Below are 20,869 nucleotides of genomic sequence, written 5' to 3'. Positions count from 1 at the left end.
CATTTTCTCAGTTTAAATATTTAATGTTTTCTATTTTCTGAGGTGAAAAAAATATGGGTTTATGAGATTTGCAAATCATTTTGCAACTTGGATTGTATGTCTGCCATCCAAGACAAAGTTGGTAAAATACCTCTGGTTAGAGAGATCATGTCATTGGTGGCTTTGGAAGCCCACTTACTTACCTGAACTCCACTTCTTGAAGAGTGGCCGACTCCTGGTACCACCTTGATAATTTATATAGGCCACTGCATTGTCAGATTGGACCCTGACTGGTAGTCACCAAAAATGCAAACTGAAGCATCACGCCACTGATAAGAGGTCCAGATATTCCAATAAAAGTCAAGCAGACAATTCAAAGAGTAACCAATGTGGCTTGGAGGCCAAATATTCCCCTTCATCAGGGCTAGATATTACATGAAAATATCTCTAAATCAATACAATATTCCCTCCTTGGAGCTATAGTTAAAACCAAATAGCTAATAACCAATAATATTGGTTGTATAAAAATTTATGTCAGATAAAACTGAATATATAATCAATATACAAGAGCCTCAGACAAATAATAATCAAAAACATACCATTTTCGTTTATCAATTAACTTTAAAAGCAGTAAAAATAAAAATGACAATATTAATAAAAAAAATACTTGCAAATGAAAACTTGGACCTCACGAGATAAAACACCTCTGTGGAGAAGGAAAGGACCTCTTGGGGATCCAGCCACTGACAGCTTAGGAATTCTACTTGCCAGTTTTTCATGCTGGGAATATGTGCTGCAGACACTTCTGCGGCATGAATAGAGAACTTGCTAACACAGAAGCAGATTGTCCAGATACCCCAGAATGGGAATCTTATGAGCAACTTTGTGAATGCTCACGGTGCCATGGCCAAGCCAAAGGGCAAGGCCACAAACTAAAAATGTTGCTTTCCTACTGCAAAGCGCAAGTAGCTAGAGATGTGGAGCCCTTGATGCCCACCGAGGCCAGAAAATCCCACAGATGAAGGGAAGTACCTACAGCCCTGGCCAAAAATATTGAGAATGACACAAAAATTAATTTTCAAAAAGTCTGCTGCTTCAGTATTTTAGATTTTTTCAGAGGTTACTATGGTATACTGAAGTAAAATTACAAGCATTTCATAAGTGTCAAAGGCTTTTAATGACAAATACAATAAGTTTATGCAGAGTCAATTTTTGCAGTGTTGACCCTTCTATTTCAAGATCTCTGTGAATTGTGCTGGCATGCCGTTAATCAACTTCTGGGCCACATCCTGATGATGGCAGCACATTCTTGCAAAATCAATGCTTGGAGTTTGTCAGAATTTATGGGGTTTTTTTTGTTCACCCGCCTCTTGAGGATTGACCACAAGTTCTTAATGAGAATGAGGTCTGGGGAGTTTCCAGACCATGGTCCCAAAATGTCCATGTTTTGTTCCCCAAGCCACTTAGTTATCACTTTTTCCTTGTGGCAAGGTGCTCCATTGTGACAGGAGTCACTTTGGCTGAGGGGCTTGTGGAACCCTGATTACTTTAGAGAGATCAGAAAACTCTTTGTCCAGCTTCCCCGGCCCCTCTTTTGTGTAAGTCACCCTGTGTCTATTAGGGGCACAGGGTGACCAAGAACTCAAGTTGGGTCTGCACTAATCAGACTGGCTGTACAACCACACCGGACTCAGCATTTCCTGTTACCTCGGTTATTGTGGGTTCTATATGTGTGGTTTGTATTGAAAGAGTGAAGGACCTCTTTCACTTGGGACAATAATGTTTCTGGACAATGTCCCTCAAGAGATATAAAGAGATAGACAATTTGACTTTTCAGATTGCTAGAATATTGCAGGAGTGTCTCATAGACCCTTTCTAGATAGTGAGGTGGAGTGGGGTTTGTTATTGTTAAGTACCTGTATTCCATTGTTCTATTGTTTCTAACTGCCTTAAGATCAACCTATTATGGGATGTATATATGTATGTGGATTGCCTGCTAAAGGGGGGGGGGGGGGAGCTGTCCCACAGTGTATATCTCTTTGTGCCTGTGTTTGAATAAACAGTTGTTATTCTGGAAGGTTCCTTAACCGCTTGCCGACCACCACAAGTACATATACCGCGGCGGTCAGCCCCGACCAGGCACTAGCCTGTGAGCCAATAGGGGCGAACCTCCCCCCCCCCGCTCGTTCACGGACGAATCGCGATCGTCCGCTGTGAAGGGAGAAAGGCAGACGGCTAATGTAAACAAAGCCGCCTGTCATTCTTCCCTGTGTAACAGCAGAGATCTAACGGTCCTGCTATGTAGGACCGTAGATCTCTGCTGTTACATGTAAAGCCACATCCCTGCACAGTTAGAAACATGCCCCTAGGGACACACTTAACCCCTCCTTCTCCAATAAACTTAACCCCTTCCCTGCCAGTGTAATTTTTACAGTAACAGTGCATATGTATAGCACTGATTACTGTAGTAATGTCACTGGTACCCCCGAAAGTGTCAAAAATGTCAGTCAAGGGTCCGATCTGTCCGCCGCAATGTCGCAGTCCCGCAAAAAAAAAAAAAAAAAAAAAAAAAATCGCAGATCGCCACCATTACTCGTTAAAAAAAAACAACAAAAATGACAAAAATATTTCCCTTAGTTAGTAAACGCAATAACTTTTGCGCAAACCAATCAAAATACGCTTATTGTGATTTTTTTTTACCAAACATATGTAGCAGAAAACAAATTGGCCAAAAATTTTAAAACATTTAGATTTTTACATTTTTTTTTGGGAATTGCATATACAAAACTTGAAAAATATTGTTATTTTTGCAAAATTGTAGCTCTTTTTTTGTTTATAGCGCATGATTAAAAAAAAAAAAAAAAAAAAAAATCGCACAGGTGATCAAATACTACCAAAAGAAAGCTCTATTAGTGGGAAAAAAAGGACGTCAAATTAGTTTAGGTACAGCGTCGCACGACCGCGCAATTGTCCGTTAAAGTCATGCAGTGCCGAATCGCAAAATAGGGCCTGGTCAGGAAGGGGGTAAAATCTTCCGGGGCTTAAGTGGTTAACTTGTACAAGCTAAGTTGTCGGCTAGCTTTGTATGGGGGCGGCTAGGATTTGATATCTATGTTCGCGACTGGGAGGAAGCCGTATACTGACGGAAGTCCACAAGTACAGTGTGGGTTGAGGTTCCGTTACATTGGTGGCAAGCAGTGGGATGCTTCCTGCAGTCTGGGACATCCAAACCTCCACCGGGATCCAAGGTCCGGATAGTAGAAGAAGAGAGGTACAGATATCAGCTGCCATGGAAGAGGAATTCGGAAGAAGGTTGCAAAAGATGCAGATACAGCACAGGGGACCAGTTTCAAAGCAGGTCCTGCTAGGATGGCATGATTCTGTGCACTTGGATCTCTGAAAGGATATGCTAGCCCGTCCCCTCCATCCAGAAAAGGTACTGGTCGCAGTATGGATTGCGGGAGCTGTTTTCGGGAGAAACACCGCACAAGGAGCAGACACCTGAGTTAAGAAGGCTGGTCTGGGCAGAGATGCGGTTGGAAGAGAGCTATAGAGCCCTCCAGTGGTTTAAATCCCAAACATGCCCGTGGATAGTGGAGGAAAGCACAACGGAAGGCTTTGGCTATGGCGGCCGGGGACTGTTGTAGGAGAAGCTGTCAGGGGACCCTAACTTTGGGAGCAGTTACAGGAAATTATGGATTACAGAGAAAGGATTCTGAACATCTTGGAAGTGCTCTGGGCACTGGAAGATATGGAGTTTCTGGCCATTCAGGAATGGGAGCTGGAGATGGCCTACAGATGGCTGCTAGACTCTGCTCAGCGCCAGGGATGGGCTCCCCTTGCCTGGGAATATCCAGAAGTACCAGCTGACTGTCTGGAAATTCTGGCTGAAGAATTGACAATATGGCATAGTAATAGTGTGCTTTGCTCACCTGCACCCACACTCTTGGATGCTAAGGTCTTATGGAAGATGCAGAAAGTGCTGACAACAGGGCACAGCTCTGCTAGCCTCTGCCCAGCACCGATAACATCTTCTGGGTTCCACAGACAGGAGATGGTGAATCTCAATCCCCAGACACCACCAGAGACTGGGGATTTAATAGACTTTTCTGCTGAGGAGGAACAACCTGGTGAGCATCGTGCAGAAGAGCTGACTTCAGTGCATGGCGCTGTTGACCCCTGCATACAACAATCGGCAGCCCTGAAGGATTTGTGCAAGGCCACCAATGTTTCAATTTACTTCCCAGTGCAATAGCTGGGCAGAACGCTACTAGCCTCTGCCCACAACAATCAACTCTGCAGGAGCTCCAGGGAGAGAATGCAATCGCCACCTCACAACTGCAGCTTGAGCTGATATCAGTGGATAGGACTGCGGTATTCACTGACAGCAATTTAGCAGAAGAGCTGGCAACAGGGCAGAGTGCTGCTGACCTCTGCCCACAACGAATAGAAGAAGAATTTCCTGTGGTAGTGGATGGGACTTTGGTTATTATGGGATGTATATGTGTATGTGGATTGGCTGCTAAGGGGGGGGGGGGGTTGTCTCACAGTGTATACAGGCATACCCCACTTTAAGTACACTCACGAGTACAGACACGGCACTTCTCCAGGGTTTTCACATTGGCGTCTATGGGAAATCTCTGTCAGCTTGTATCTCTTTGTGCCTGTGTTTGAATAAACAGTTCTTATTCTGGAAGGTTCCTTAACTTGTACAAGCTAAGTTGTTGGCTAGCTTTGTATGGGGGCGGCTAGGATTTGATATCCATGTTCATGACTGGGAGGAATCCGTATACTGACGGAAGTCCACAAGTACAGTGTGGGTTGAGGTTCCGTTACATCCATCATGCTGGAAAAGGCATGGTTACTCACCAAACTGCTCTTGGATCATTGGGAGAAGTTGCTCTCGGAGGATGTTTTTGTATCATTCTTTATTCATGGCTGTGTTCTCAGGAAAATTGTGAGTGGGCCCACTCCCTTGGTTGAGAAGCAACCCCACATATGAATGATCTCAGGATGCTTTACTGTTGGCATGACACAGGACTGATTGAAGTGCTCATCTTTTTCTTCTCTGGACAAGTTTTTTTACGGATGCCCTAAACAATCAGAAAAGAGGATTCCTCAGAGATAATGACTTTACCCCAGTCCTCAGTAGTCCTAATCCTGTACCTTTTGCAGAATATCAGTCTGTCCCTGATGTTTTCCTGGAGAGAAGTGGCTTCTTTGCTCCCCTTTTTGACACAAAAGCAGTGGAAAACTGGATTTTTGTCTTACCTTAAAATCCTTTTCTCTGATGTTCATTGACGGACACAGCTCCCCATCTTCTTGACCCTTGGGTTTATGCTGCCCCATAGGAAACTATGCAGAAAAAAATTTTGACTACGCCTATAGGGCAGTCCCAGGGGGTATACTCCCACTTGCTGCTATATATATTCAGTTTTGTAACAAGCAGTGTCAGAAGATCATATAACCCAACTCATTAGAGCGGCGGGTGCTGTGTTTGTCAATGAACATCATAGAAAAGGATTTTAGGGTAAGACAAAAATCCAGTTCTCTCTTTTGTTCTTTGACAGACACAACTCCATATCTTCTTGACCATTGGGACATCCGAAAGCAGTTCAACATGAGGGGTTGGAAGAACACAGCAATAACACACTACCCAAAAGGCTAAACATAGCCAACCAGGTAATATAAAACAGCTCAACCAGGAACAACTGAGGTTCACCTGACAAAAAATACACCCTCAAAGAGGACTAATCCTCTCCAACAGCGGTCTGCAAAACATTGTGGCCAAAGGCAGCATCTGCAGATGACAACACATCAACCTTATAAAATGTAATTAAAAAGTGTGCAAGGACGACTAGGTGGCCACTTGCAAACCTGCACCACTGACGCCTGATGACGAAAAGCCTAAGAGCAGAGTTGTATGAAGTACTCGAAACCCATACTTGAGTAAAAGTACAAGTGCTCGATCAAAAAGTGACTTGAGTAGAAGTGGAAGTGCTCGATCAAAAATTAACTTGAGTAGAAGTACTAAAGTATTCATACATAGTTACATAGTTACATATAGTTACATAGTAGGTGAGGTTGAATAAAGACAATAGTCCATCCAGTTCAACCTGTGTAGGTGTGTGTGACTGTAATCATCTAACATAGCCCTCAATCTCCTGATCCTTGAGATGTAAGTCTAAGAGTCTTTTGAAAGTCACCATACTACCCGCAGAAACCACCTCTTGTGGTAGACAATTCCACAATCATGTAGCCCTAACAGTAAAGAACCCCCCACGTTGCCTGAGGTTAAAACGCTTCTCCTCTAATCGCATTGTATGTCCTCGAGTCCTCATGCAATTCCTTCGAATGAACAGCTTTTCTTCTAAGCTGAGATCCCCATTAAGATATTTATAAATTTCTATCATGTCCCCTCTCAGACGTCTTTTCTCCAGGGAAAATAAATCGAGCGATTGCAGCCGCTCTTCATAGGTAAGGTCCTCCAACCCCCTAATCAGTTTAGTTGCCCTTCTCTGGACTTTCTCCAGCTCCAACACATCCCTCCTGAGGACTGGCGACCAGAACTGGACAGAATACTCCAGATGCGGTCGGACCAGAGTTTTATAAAGTGGAAGGATTATAGTCTTATCTCTGGAATACATCCCTTTCTTTATGCATGCTAATATTCTGTTGGCTTTGGAAGCTGCCGCTTGGCATTGCATGCTGTTGCCTAATCTATCATCAACTAAGACTCCCAGATCTTTCTCCATTTTTGATTCCCCCAAGGGTTCCCCTCCTAACGTGTATTGTGTTTTTATGTTTTTGGTCCCCAAGTGCAAAACCTTACACTTCTCCACATTAAACCTCATTTGCCATGTCGTTGCCCACTCCGTAATTTTGTCCAGGTCATTCTGTAGGATATCTGCTTCATGCTGTGCAGTTATTGCCCTGGCCAATTTTGTGTCATCTACAAAAACTGATAACGAACTACTGATCCCTTCCTCAATGCTGTTTATGAATAAATTGAACAAGGTTGGTCCCAGGACTGAGCCCTGGGGCACCCCGCTTACTACCTCAGACCAGTCTGAGTATGCGCTGTTTATTACTACCCTTTGGACACGGCCTTTTAGCCAATTCCGTATCCAAGAGCAAACCCTGCTGTCGATACCTGCAGACCTTATTTTATAAATTAAGCGCTTGTGGGGAACTGTATCAAACGCCTTAGCGAAATCCAAGTACACCACATCCACTGGTCTCCCCCTATCTAGCTCACAGCTCACTTCCTCGTAGAATGCTAAGAGATTGGTTTGACAAGATCGCCCATTTGTAAACCCGTGCTGGTTACTACTGATGATGTTGTTGTCTTTAGCATACTCTACGATATAGTCCCTTATCATCCCCTCCAAAAGTTTACATATTATTGATGTCAGACTGACAGGCCTATAATTTCCCGGGATATGTCTCTGGCCCTTTTTGAATATCGGAATCACGTTAGCCTTCCTCCAATCCCCTGGTACATCTCCTGTCCTAATACTGTCAGCAAAGATCAGGAACAGTGGTCTAGATATAACCATACTGAGTTCCTTGAGCACTCTCGGATGTACGCCATCCGGGCCTGGTGATTTGTTTGTGTTAAGTTTATCCAGTCTTTCCCTGATATCCCCCTCTGTTAGCCATAGTGGCAAGTCCTGTGTATTACTATTAACCATACAGTCATGGTCAGTGTACCCTTCCTTTTCCTGCGTAAAGACTGACGAGAAAAAAGAATTCAGCACGGTTGCTTTTTCAGTGTCCTCTGTAACCATCCTCCCATCATCGCTAATTATGTGTGCAATATGCTCTGCCCTAGTTTTTTTGCTGTTGATATATTTAAAGAATTTCTTTGGGTTTTTTTTACTATCCTCCGCTATTTGTCTCTCAAAGTTGATTTTAGCCATCTTGATTTCGTGTTTACACTTCTTATTTTCCTCCTTGTATTGCTGGAAGGCCGATACGGTGCCCTCTGATTTATATTTCTTGAAGGCCAATTTTTTTCCCCTAATAAGTTTTTTAACGCTACGGTTTAGCCAGCCAGGTTTGGCTTTGTCTCTTCTAAATTTATTCCCCATAGGAATGCACTGCAAGATGCCTTTGCTTAATATTGTTCTAAAGCATTCCCATTTTTCCTCTGTGGTCAGTGATCCCAGGGTTTGGTCCCAGTTTACCCTTTCCATCAATGAGTACAATTTTGGAAAGTCTGCCCTTCTGAAGTTTAGGGTTCTTATGTTCCCCACTTGCCTTTTTATATTGTTATTTATACTAAATGTGATCATCCTGTGATCGCTAGAGCCCAGGTTGTCCTGGACTCCTACCTCCGAGAGTATGTCTGGGTCATTAGTGATCAATAGATCCAGGATACCATTCTCTCTAGTAGGGGAATCCACCAACTGCGACATGTAGTTATCCTGTAAGGTTTCCGTGAATAGCCGGGCCTTATGCGAGTGTGCAGTCCCCTCTTCCCAGTCAATGTCGGGATAATTGAAGTCCCCCAATATGATGACTGATCCTAGTTTTGCCGCTTTACCTATTAGTGCTAAAAATTCCAGCTCTACCTCCTCCCCTTGGTTAGGTGGCCTATAGCAAACCCCCACAACTACTTTTCCCTTATCTTCTTCCCTATCGAGTTCAACCCACACAGATTCTAAATCCATGCTCATCCCATCCGTAATGTCACTCCTTTCTAGCACCTTTATATTGTTCTTGACATAGAGACATACCCCTCCCCCTCTTTTACCAACCCTGTCCTTCCGGTACACCGAATACCCTTGGATATTGGCCAGCCAGTCATGTGAGGGGTCGAACCAAGTCTCCGTTATTCCCACAAGGTCTATGTCCTCCTCATGTACTAACATGTCCAACTCATCCATCTTATTAGCTAGGCTCCTGGCATTAGCATATACCCCTCTTAGTTTTACGGAAGTTAAACGTGATTGGCGGTTTTGTTTATTTCTGTTTGGTCTGCTGTTCTCCCGCACAGACCCGCCAATTGATGTTGTTGACCTACTGTCGCTATTGACCCTACAACTGCCTTCAGTCCTCTGCTCCCTCCTGACTGATTCTATTTCTGAGCCCTCCCCCCCGTCTCCTAGTTTAAAAGCCCCTCCAACTCGGTGGCCATCTTTCTCCCCAAAAGAGCTGTACCGTCCCCATTAAGGTGCAGCCCATCCTTACTAAAGAGCCGGTAGCCGACTGAGAAGTCAGCCCAGTTCTCCAGGAACCCAAACCCCTCCTTCCTACACCAATTCCTCAGCCACTTGTTAACTTCCCTAATCTCCTTCTGCCTCTCCTGTGTGGCTCGAGGTACAGGCAGTATTTCAGAGAAAACCACCTTGGAGGTCCTTTTCCTCAATCTATTACCTAAGTCCCTGAAATCGTTCTTAAGGATCCTCCACCTACCTTTAACTTTGTCATTAGTGCCCACATGCACCATGACCGCGGGGTCATCCCCAGCCCCGCCCAACAATCTGTCTGCCAGATCTGCGATGTGCCGAACTCGGGCGCCCGGTAAACAACAAACTGTTCGGTTCACGCGATCTTTTTTACAGATTTCCCTCTCTGTCCTCTTGATAATTGAGTCCCCAACTACCACAACCTGTCTAACCTTTCCTGCGTTACGGCCCCCCTTCTTCCTGGAGCCGTCCCTCCCCTGGCAGCTGGGGGAGGGCGCATGCTCCAGCACTGCCACCCCTGAGTTGATATCCCCCTCAACCTGCAACTCGGCAAACATGTTAGGGTGTACCAACTCAGGACTGGCCTCCCTGACTCTCCTCCCCCTAACATTCCTAACAGTCACCCAGCTGCGTACCTCTGCTGCTTGCGTCTCCTCTATTCCTTCCTCCTCTATGCTGACCCCTGCCAGCGCCTGATGGGTAAAGTCCAAGCTCCTTTCCAGGTTGTAGATGCCACGCAGTCTTGTCACTGTGTTCTCTAGATCCACGATGTGGGCTTCCAGAGCAACAAGTCGCTCACATCTTGCACAGCAGTATTCGTCCTCGATTGTTTCATCAAGGAACGCATACTTGCCGCAAGAAGTGCACTGATTGGCATCCCCAATCCTGTCGGACATTATTACCCTCTACTCTATGGGGATAATATTAACGACCTGCTCTTCCTTACCTACACTACCTCTAACTTCCCTGGTACAAAACCTGGGGTACCCACCAGTCGCTAATACCCTCACCAGTCACTAGATACTCACCAGTCGCTAGGATCCTCACCAGTCGCAAGATACTCACCAGTCACAAGATACTCACCAGTCGCAAGGATACTCACCAGTCGCAAGGATACTCACCAGTCGCAAGGATACTCACCAGTCGCAAGCTACTTCACCAGTCGCAAGGATACTCACCAGTGCAAGGATACTCACCAGTCGCAAGGATACTCACCCGTCGCAAGATACTTCACCAGTCGCAAGGATACTCACCAGTCGCAAGGATACTCACCAGTCGCAAGGATACTCACCAGTCGCAAGGATACTCACCAGTCGCAAAGATACTCACCAGTCACAAGGACACTCACCAGTCGCAAAGATACTCACCAGTCGCAAGATACTCACCAGTCGCAAGCTACTTCACCAGTCGCAAGGATACTCACCAGTGCAAGGATATTCACCAGTTGCAAGGATACTCACCAGTTGCAAGGATACTCACCAGTTGCAAGGATACTCACCCGTCACAAGGATACTCACCAGTCGCAAAGATACTCACCAGTCGCAAAGATACTCACCAGTCGCAAAGATACTCACCAGTCGCAAGATACTCACCAGTCGCAAAGATACTCACCAGTCGCAAGGACACTCACCAGTCGCAAAGATACTCACCAGTCGCAAAGATACTCACCAGTCGCAATGATACTCACCAGTCGCAAAGATACTCACCAGTCGCAGGGATACTCACCTGTCGCAAGGATACTCACCAGTCGCAAGGACACTCACCAGTCGCAAAGATACTCACCAGTCGCAAAGATACTCACCAGTCGCAAGGATACTCACCAGTCGCAAGGATACTCACCAGTCGCAAGGACACTCACCAGTCGCAAAGATACTCACCAGTCGCAAGGACACTCACCAGTCGCAAAGATACTCACCAGTCGCAATGATACTCACCAGTCACAAGATACTCACCAGTCGCAAGGATACTTACCAGTCGCAAGGATACTCACCAGTCGCAAGGATACTTACCAGACTTCCCAGGTACTCAGTTGCAGAGACAGTCACACAGCAGTCAGTCGCAGTACAGACAAACAGCTATTGATTTCTTACAGAGTACAGTCACACAGCTTTCCCCCTGTTTGCAGCTGCTGCTCTACTCACAGCTGCTGACACACACACACACACACACACACACTGGGACGGATGTCTCCTCCTCCTCACTGGGCACGGACGGTCCTCCTCCTCTTCTTCCAGGCACTAAGGAAGGCGGGTTCTGACCTCCGCCGCCGCCGCCGCTCTCTGCCTCGGCTCCCGTCCTCCACCTCCGCTCAGTTGCTGGTCCCTGCACGGTGCACCCGCACCCCTTGTGCGGCTTCCCCCGCACGTGTCCCCGCAGCTCCTCTTCCTTCCTCCTCTCTCCCTTGCCGCACGAACCCTCACTTCCGGTTGAAAAAATTCAACATTTTTTGTACTTATGTATTGCAAGTAGTTTTTTTTTTTAATTTTGCTACTCAAGTACTGAAAGTAAAAGTACATGTAGTTTTGAAAAAAAAAAATGCTACTCAAGTACTGAAAGTAAAAGTACAAGTACTGTGTTATGTAGTTATTAAAGAAAGAAGTCAAAAGTTTGAACATCATATTGTTTTTTATTATTTCAAATGCAGCTCTTATTTATACATACAGTAGCTTTTATTTTCGTATGCGCTGATAATACACATGTTTTGAGCTTCATTAAACCTGCCATCTACTGTTCTGGCAGTGGTAATTTTTATAATTGTAACGAGTAACTATGCAGCACAAAAAAAAAATATCGGAGTAGAAGTATTGAAATCATAGAAAAAATGTAGTGAAGTAAAAGTGGAAGTAGGAGAAAAAAATTCTACTCTAGGAAAGTACAGATACCGCCTTTTGGTACTTAAGTACAGTAGTGAAGTAGTTCTACTTAGTTACTATACATCTCTGCCTAAGAGGCACTAAGCGCCCTCGTAGAATGAGCCTTAACAGGGAAAGGAGGAGCCTGATCCTTAATGGAGTTGGCCTGCACCACCGTCTGCCTGATTCATCTGGAAATGGTCACAGCAGACGCAGCCAGCCCCTTATGGGGTCCATCTGTAAGGACAAACAGAATACGATTTTCTGAATGACTTAGTCCCCCGCCAGGTACACCCTGATCGCCCGGACCACATCCAAAGAATGCAAGGCAATCTCTTTAGGGTGCTTAGGCTTAGGACACAAAGAAGGCAACACAATGTCTTAATTTAAATGGAAACCAGAGACGACCTTAGGAAGGAATGACTGGCAGGGTACGAAGCATTATTTTGTCTCTGTAAACCACCAGGTAAGGTTAACGATAAGACAATGCAGCCAACTCTGACACCCTGCAAGCAGAAGTAATAGCCACCAAGAATGCTACCTTCTGCGGCAAAGCGCCAGGGCCAAAATCTGTCCTTTGATGGTACCCAAGGCCAAATGCTGATCTACACCTCTTTGGAGAAACTCCAAGACACGAGACATAGAAAGGGAAACCCCCCGAGACTCGCACCACGCAATGTACGCCTTCCAGACTTGATGACAAATCTTCCTAGAAGTAAATTTTCTAGCTTTAAACAGCGTAGGAATCACAGATTCAGACACCCCTCTATCCTTCAGCACCTGGCTTTTAATAGCCAAGCCTGTTAAAGCCAGCGACTGTAAAGCAGGATGGAAGATCGGCCCTGTCGGTTGGACAACAGGAGTTGAATTGCATCCTGCAACGTCTGGAGTTTTTGGGCTGAGGCCGAGTCCAGGGTCAGGCCCAGGTAGTCCAGTTTGGTGGACGGAACCAGAGCAGATATTTGGAAATTCAGTTTCCACCCAAACTCTTGTATAGTTCACACCAGAATGTCCAGATTGTCTTGTAAGGCATTCGGAGACTCTGCTCACAGAAGGAGGTCGTCCAGATACCCCAGTACCGAAATCCCCTTCTGCCATAGCAATGCTAACACCGGGGCCAAAACGTTTGTGAACACGCAAGGAGCCGAGCCGAGACCAAAGGGTAACGCCATGAATTGGTAGTGCTCCTTGTCTACGGCAAAGCGAAGGAAACGCTGATGCCTGATATATTGGTATATAAAAGGTAAGCGTCCTTGATGTTGATAGAGGCCAGAAAATCACCTTGATGAAGGGATGCCACTACCATGTGAATGGACTCCATCCGAAATTTCAGAACCTGCACAAAGCAGTTCAAGGCCTTGAGGTCCAGGATTGGGAGGACCTTGCCTCCCTTCCAGGGAACAGTAAATAGGTTTGAATAAAACCCATGAAAGTGGCCTGATTCTGGAAATGGTAAAATGACCGCTTGTGAGAGTAGATCCTGTACTGTCCCAAGAAGACCTCATAGGCGATCTGGGGACATGCGCAGACTGGTAAGGAAGAACCTTGCTGAAGGCAAGGACTGAAACTCGATCTAGTAACTGGATCAAATCAACTTGTGAACCCATTTGTCTTGGATCAAGGAGGTCCACGGATCCGGAAAGAAGCAAAGACGTTCCCCCCACCCCAGATATGGGTGAGGGCACCCCTTCAGGCAGAAGTGGGCTTATCTGCGGTCCCGGAGGAATCCACTGTCGGCTTACCAGACCAGGGCCAATTGGAACCCCCTGCGGGGCTACGGACAGATTTTGACCCCTGGCCCTTAGATCCCAAGGGGCGAAAGGATTGCTTATGGGCTGAGAAGGGCCACATTTGCGACGAGACTCTTTGCTTCTGGTAGTCTGCAGAAGCGTACTCTTACCTCCTGTAAGACCCTTAATAATCTCCTCCATGGCAGCTCTGAACAGGCGGTCTCCTATAAAAGGGAGATCAGTCAGGATCTTCTTGGAAGCCTGGTCCACAGACCAGTATTTCAGCCATATCATGTGGCGAAGGGTCACCGCTGTCACGGACACGCATCCAGAGAGGCATCACAGATATACTGCAACCCCTGGACCTAGCAGAATGGAACAAGCCATGTTAAAATGGTATCAGACCAGAGATTCAGCTCTCTTGTCAAAAGGGTCCTTAAAAGGACAGAGAGTCCTTGTAACGTTCATGCGTTTTTGTTAGTGGAGGGATTTACAGCTGCAGAATTATTACACTCAGTAGCCTTGTAGAGAATCTGTTGAACAACATATCCAACTCTCAGGACTTCATCACCGTGTACAGCCTGTTATATACTATATATATATTAATAGATGTTTAATGGAGGGATAGAGTATATGAGGATATATAGATGAGAGACAGGCTATTGTATGGTGAGCACTAGAAGTAGTATTAGGAGAGTTGCAGGTGATGGTAAAGCAGATAGGTTCTGATGTCAAGTATAGTGCAGATGGTAAGAGGACACAGATGGAGTATACTTAGACAGAGTAACCTAGTGCAAGGATAGTTGAAGGTAGTCCCAAGAACTAACAGTCTATGCAGATGATAGTGAATAGATAGATACAGATAGTCTTTGGTAATTGCAGTAGATGACAGTAGGAGATTGGTTAGCAAGAATCCCCTGCGGGGTACTTATCACTTAGATAGGTTTAGGAATAACAGTGTCCATTGGAGAGGGGTGATCCCGTAGCGAGATACGGATCACCAGCGAGGTTTCCGGCTTCAGTTCAGCAAGGGAGGTATGTCAGCAGCTCCAACTTCTCAGGCGTAGGTGCGATGAACATGTGGGTGAAGGTGAAGACAGCATGCCAGGGGTGATCGGGTGGCGAGACACAGGATCCGAAAACAGGTTCAGGTAGCGAGATACAGGAACGTGTCGAACTGGTATGCTGACTTCAGACAGCGGGACGCTCCAACCATGGCGGTTGAACGAGCGATGAGTGAGAGCAAACCGGCGATTGAAATAGCCGCTCATAGCGGCGCTCGGCAATGATGTCATCCGGTCTTAAAGGTATATGCGTCCCTTGTTACACAAGATGGTACGCAATTAGGAGAGGAGAAATATGGAGACAAGGGTACCAGAGGTACCGGAACATTACAGTCCTCCACCGTGAGAAGGGTGGCTTTATTCAACCTGGAAACCTGAGAGTCCACCACAGGTGGTACTGTCAGTGTATTTAACAGGCACTCTTTAAAAGGATACCTTCTAGCATAACACTTAGGTGCCCCGACAGTGCGTTTTGGGGAACCCCACTGAAGCGCAACAATGCTCTTGAAATAGGCAGGAAAGGGAATACCTTTGCCGTCTTTGAGGCTCTGTGGGTATCAAAGTGTATCTGCGCAGCCAACGCAGCCGTAGCTGTGTCCTCCAATTTTAAAGTTTCCCGCACTGTCAGTGCATCCACTAGCATCTTTTCATGTGCAGCTGTAATGAAAGAGGATTCATCCTCACTATCAGATCATTCTGGGTGCGTGGACGGAGACCCAGTAGGGTGACTCGTGTCCACGGCGGCCAAATCAACCTAAGAATCTGAGGAGACAGAGGATGCAGGTGAAGGTAGAGGACGCTTTTTGCTCATGTTATTTTGGAGGGCAATATCTACCTTGGAAACTAGTGACTGCAGAACCGCCGTCATAGCAGACAAAGTGGACTGGGACCCAGAGGGCCCCAGAGCCTCAGAGGGGTTCAGGTGGTGACACTTGCTCCAGGGACTCCATGGGTTAACCTAGTGACTGCCAACAAAATTTTGAAAATTGCTGTAAAGTACCCTCCACCGCTGCACCAGCGGCACCACAAGTCCCAGCGCACCAAGTACCGCTATAGAAGAAAGAGGGAGTCTTTAGCACCCAAAAGGACTCACCACCCCCTACTCAGGTACAGGGACAGAGTGACAGGCTGCACGTCGTGCGGTGATCAGAGAGAAAGGAAAAAAGTTCAGGAACTGACACTAGAGGCCCAAAAATTCACCGCTCCATTGGCTTCAGAAACAAGGCGCCGTGTGATAGCAATGGCAAACTACAAGAAAATGGTCGCTGATAGATAGAACAGCCATCCACAGCAAAATGGGGGCTCCAGGGACCCCGAGAGGACCCACAGGTACATTTGGACGACAGCAAGAGGCCCCCACCAGGACCATCTTGCGCAAAAAACGCGCCTTGCGCAGCTGGCAGCGTGCCCCCCGCAGCCCCCACTTGACGCCCCCAAACATAACAGGCACAGCCACCCCGGGGAGGGGAGGGAGGAGCTAGGCATGGGTGAATGGGGGTGGTCCGCAGAGGGACCCCGATGGTGAAGAAGAGCATTCTGTGGGAAGGAAGGGCGCTCGGGGGTCCGACCAACCTAGGGGCCCACGTCCACCCCAAAAAAAACAAAAATGAGGAGGGACACTACTCACCACACCTAGGGACCGGGCGGGCACCACTTCAGGCAGACCACCGCACCATCTTGGAATGGGGGTGCTGCGGGCAAGAGGCACCAGGGCTATGCGACCTCGCAAAGTGTTTATCTCCATCCCCCGTCCAGTGAGGCTATGTCGCGGCCGATCTAGCGCAGAGCTGAGGTCGGGTCGTGCTTGCTGGCTGGACTAGGGAGACCATAAGGATCTAGAATATCCAGTCCATCACCCAGTCCAGCAGTTGCAATTCTCACAGAAACAGAATTGATTGTAGTTCTCACAGGAACAGAAAGTAATAAAAGGAGGCAAAAAATTTCATTTAAAAAAGGAAAAAATGTTAGGACGAGAGATCCCAGCAAGGAACTAGGCCCTTACTCCTGACTAGGCAGAAAGAGAAACTGAAGATCTATAGCAGGAAGTGGAAATATACACCCTGGGACTGCCCTATAGGTGTAGTCAAACTTTTTTCTGCCTAGTGTCCTACTTCTGTAGGGGGCAGCATAAACCCAAGGGTCAAGAATATATGGAGCAGTGTCCGTCAATGAACGAAAGATAAATATTTTTTATAGGATGAGGTTCATTTTCATGGCAAAGAGGGACTTTGCAATCAACTGCAATTCATCTGATCACTGTATATAACATTCTGGAGTATATGCAACTTACCATAAAAACTAAGACAGCAGACTTTTTAAAAATAATATTTGTGTCAGACTCTTTACAGAGCTTCTGAAAATGCAAGAAATTGTTCAAGTGCTTTAGGTGCAAAATGGACTGCGCATTGCCATTTGGCTTGGGAACCATGAACAGGTTGGAATAGTAATCATGAAACTTCTGGAATGGGGCAATGACCCCAAGAGCACAAAGGGTGGCAGAGTTGCTCTTTTGTCGGAGAAAAAGATATACATATGCCAAATCCCATTAGCTTGTTCATGTGTTTGAACTACCAGGTGCTAAAAGGGGTGTGACCACATAGTAACACTACAAATTCTGGATGGACCCTCTGCACACTGCTACACCCTTTCCAGCAAACTATGCAATGAAAAAAAGGGATATTTAGTTCACAAATATTGCAATACATGTTTAGGCTGTAAACATTAAACATGTATTGCAATATATGTGAACTAAATATCCCTTTTTTTAATTGCATAGTTGTCTGGAAAGGGTGTAGCAGTGTGCCGAGGTTCCATTCAGAATTTGCTCTTTTGTCAGATGCACTAGGCATGTTTGATGCCATAAAGAATGGAGGAATCAAAAATGAAACTCCAGTTTGTAGCCTCTGTACACAACATTGTGAACCCAGAGATCTCTCAGTCCATAGAGTTGCAAAGTGCAAGCATCACCGCACTTGCAGAAGTGGGGGCGTTCTTTCACTGGAAAGGTTTGTTTTTCTGAAAGGATGTTTTGTGTTTTGTTACAAGTTCGGAAAGGAACCCTTCTTGGTTCCAGAAGACAGCTTTTTGCTCAGAAGACTTTTGCAGAGGTAAGACCGTGCTTCTTTCTTTCTACCATGAGGTTTTGAATAAACATATTCAGAACATTGCCAAAGAGGCAGTCACCCCCAATAGGCATATGCTTCAGTTTTTTCCTGTAGGGGAGCGAGCTCTGCTGACTAGCATTTTAGCCACAGCACCCACTAGCATAAGTTCCAGTTGAGAAAGTTTTTGGACAGAAGCTCCCAACACATTCACACAGAAGCATAGAGCTTCAGGGAAGAGCTCCTAATGCTGGCTAGCCGAGGAACAAGACTTAAAGTGGTTGTAAACCCTTATACACTTAATATTTTAAACGCAACACTTTTAATTTTTGCCCCCATTTTTCATGAGCTTAACTCAAAGATTTAAGACTTTTTCTATGTACACAAAAGGCCTATTTCTCTCAAATATTGTTCACAAATCTGTCTAAATCTGTGTTAGTAAGCTCTTCTCCTTTACCGAGATAATCCATCCACCTCACAAGTGTGGCATATCAAGATGCTGATTAGACAGCATGAATATTGCACAGGTGTGCCTTAGGCTGGCCACAATAAAAGGCCACTCTAAAATGTTGTTCCGAAAAACAGTCAGTATCTGGTGTGACCCACAATTGTCTCACGCAGTGCAACACATCTCCTTTGCATAGAGTTGATCAGGTTGTTGATTGTGGCCTGTGGAATGTTGGTCCACTCCTCTTCAATGGCTGTGCAAAGTTTCTGGATATTGGCAGGACCTGAAACACGCTGTCGTATACACCGATCCAGAGCATCCCAAACATGCTTAATGGGTGATATGTCCGGTGAGTATGCTGGCCATGCAAGAAGTGGGATGTTTTCAGCTTCCAGGAATTGTGTACAGATCCTTGCAACATGGGGCCCTGCACATTATCATGCTGCAACATGGGGTGAAGGTCGTGGTTAAAGGGCACAGCAATGGGCCTCAGGATCTCTGTGCATTCAAAATGCCATCAATAAAATGCACCTATGTTCGTTGTCTATAACATACGCCTGCCCGTACCATAACCCCACCGCCACCATGAGCCACTCGATCCACAGCGTTGAATGAGCAAATTGCTCACCCACACGACGCTATACAAGCTGTCTGCCATCTGCCCTGTACAGTGAAAACCGGGATTCATCCGTGAAGAGAACACCTTTCCAAAGTGCCGGATGCTATCGAATGTGAGCATTTGCCCACGCATGTCGGTTACGACGACTAACTGCAGTCAGGTCGAGACCCCGATGAAGATGACGAGTATGCAGATGAGCTTCCCTGAAACAGTTTCTAAGAGTTTGTGCAGAAATTCTTTGGTTATGCAAACAGATTGTTGCAGCAGCTGTCCGGGTGGCTGGTCTCAGACGATCTTGGAGGTGAAGATGCTGGATGTGGAGGTCTTGGGCTGGTGTGGATACACGTGGTCTGCGGTTGGGAGGCTGGTTGGATGTACTGCCAAATTCTCTGAAACACCTTTAGAGACAGCTTATGGTAGAGAAATGAACATTCAATTCACGGGCAACAGCTCTGGTGGACATTTCTGCAGTCAGCATGCCAATTGCACGCTCCCTCAAAACTTGTGACATCTGTGGAATTTGTCTGAGTGATAAACCTGCACATTTTAGAGTAGCCTTTTATTGTGGCCAGCCTAAGGCACACCTGTGCAAAAATCATGCTGTCTAATCAGCATCTTGATATGCCACACCTGTGAAGTGGATGGATTATCTCAGCAAAGGAGAAGTGCTCACTAACACTTATTTAGACTTATTTAGATTTAGACAGATTTGTGAACAATATTTGAGAGAAATAGGCCTTTTAGGTACATAGAAAAAAGTCTTGGATCTTTGAGTTCAGCTCATAAAAAATGGGGGCAAAAACAAAAAAGTGTTGCGTTTATAATTTTGTTCAGTGCATATACCCAATGAAGTGATTAGCCTCAGGTGTTACACAGAGATTAACCACTTGCCACCCGCCCGCCGTCAATTGACGGCGGGACGATGCGGCCATTGTTCTGGGAAGACGTCATATGACGTGATCCCAGAAAAGCAGGGCAGGCGCGCGATCATGTGCGCCGCGCCCTGCACTGCCGGTGTCGGCGTGTCCCCGGGACACCCCCGTCACCGGCAGGGGGGAAACAGCCAATGGGCATGGCTGTTTCCCACGTGATCGGCTGTGTTCCAATGACACAGCCGATCACAATACAGGAGCCCGGAAGATGACCGCGCATGCGCGATCGGGAGCGCGCAGCGCGGTCATGTCGGTGGCTCTGTGTTCCCTAGGAACACAGCTAGTCACCGGCAGTAATAAACAGTCACTGACAGTGACTGTTTACTATGTGATCGGCTGTGAATCCATTCACAGCCGATCACAAAATGTAAACAAAGAGCAGTTTCCAGTGTGAGGAGAGCAGAGCTAGAAACAGTGAGTTACTGCTCTGTACACATGTCACAAAGTAAAAGCACAAAAATAAATGTCCCCACACAGTCCTTAGCCCCCCCCCAAATTGCACCTGTCACCCAACAGTCACCTCATCAGTGCCCAGAAATTGACACCCATAAGGCTACGTTCACATGTGAGCATAGCGATCGCGGGCAGAATCACCGCGATTCTGCCCGCGATCCGGAAATCATTGCAAATTGCGGGACACTTGTGCGTTGCCCGTGATTTGCAATAGCACCACAAACGCTGTGCGATGCCGCGATTTCCACCTGCTGAATCGCGGTAACATCGCGCAAACAACGCATGACGCCCAAAAAAGGTACAAGAGCTTCTTTGGAGCATCATGCGTTGTTTGCGTGATGTTACCGCGATTCGGCAGGCGGAAATCGCAGCAACATCGCACAGCGTTTGGGGTGCTATTGCAAATCACGGGCAACGCACAGGCGTCCCGCGATTTGCAATGATTTCTGGATTGCGGGCAGAATCGCAGTGATTCTGCCCGCGATCGCTATGCTCAC

The sequence above is a fragment of the Pelophylax lessonae genome (assembly GCF_965119305.1).
Source record: "Pelophylax lessonae genome assembly, chromosome: 4".
Lineage (NCBI taxonomy): Eukaryota > Metazoa > Chordata > Amphibia > Anura > Ranidae > Pelophylax > Pelophylax lessonae.
This window is presented reverse-complemented; position numbering follows the sequence as displayed.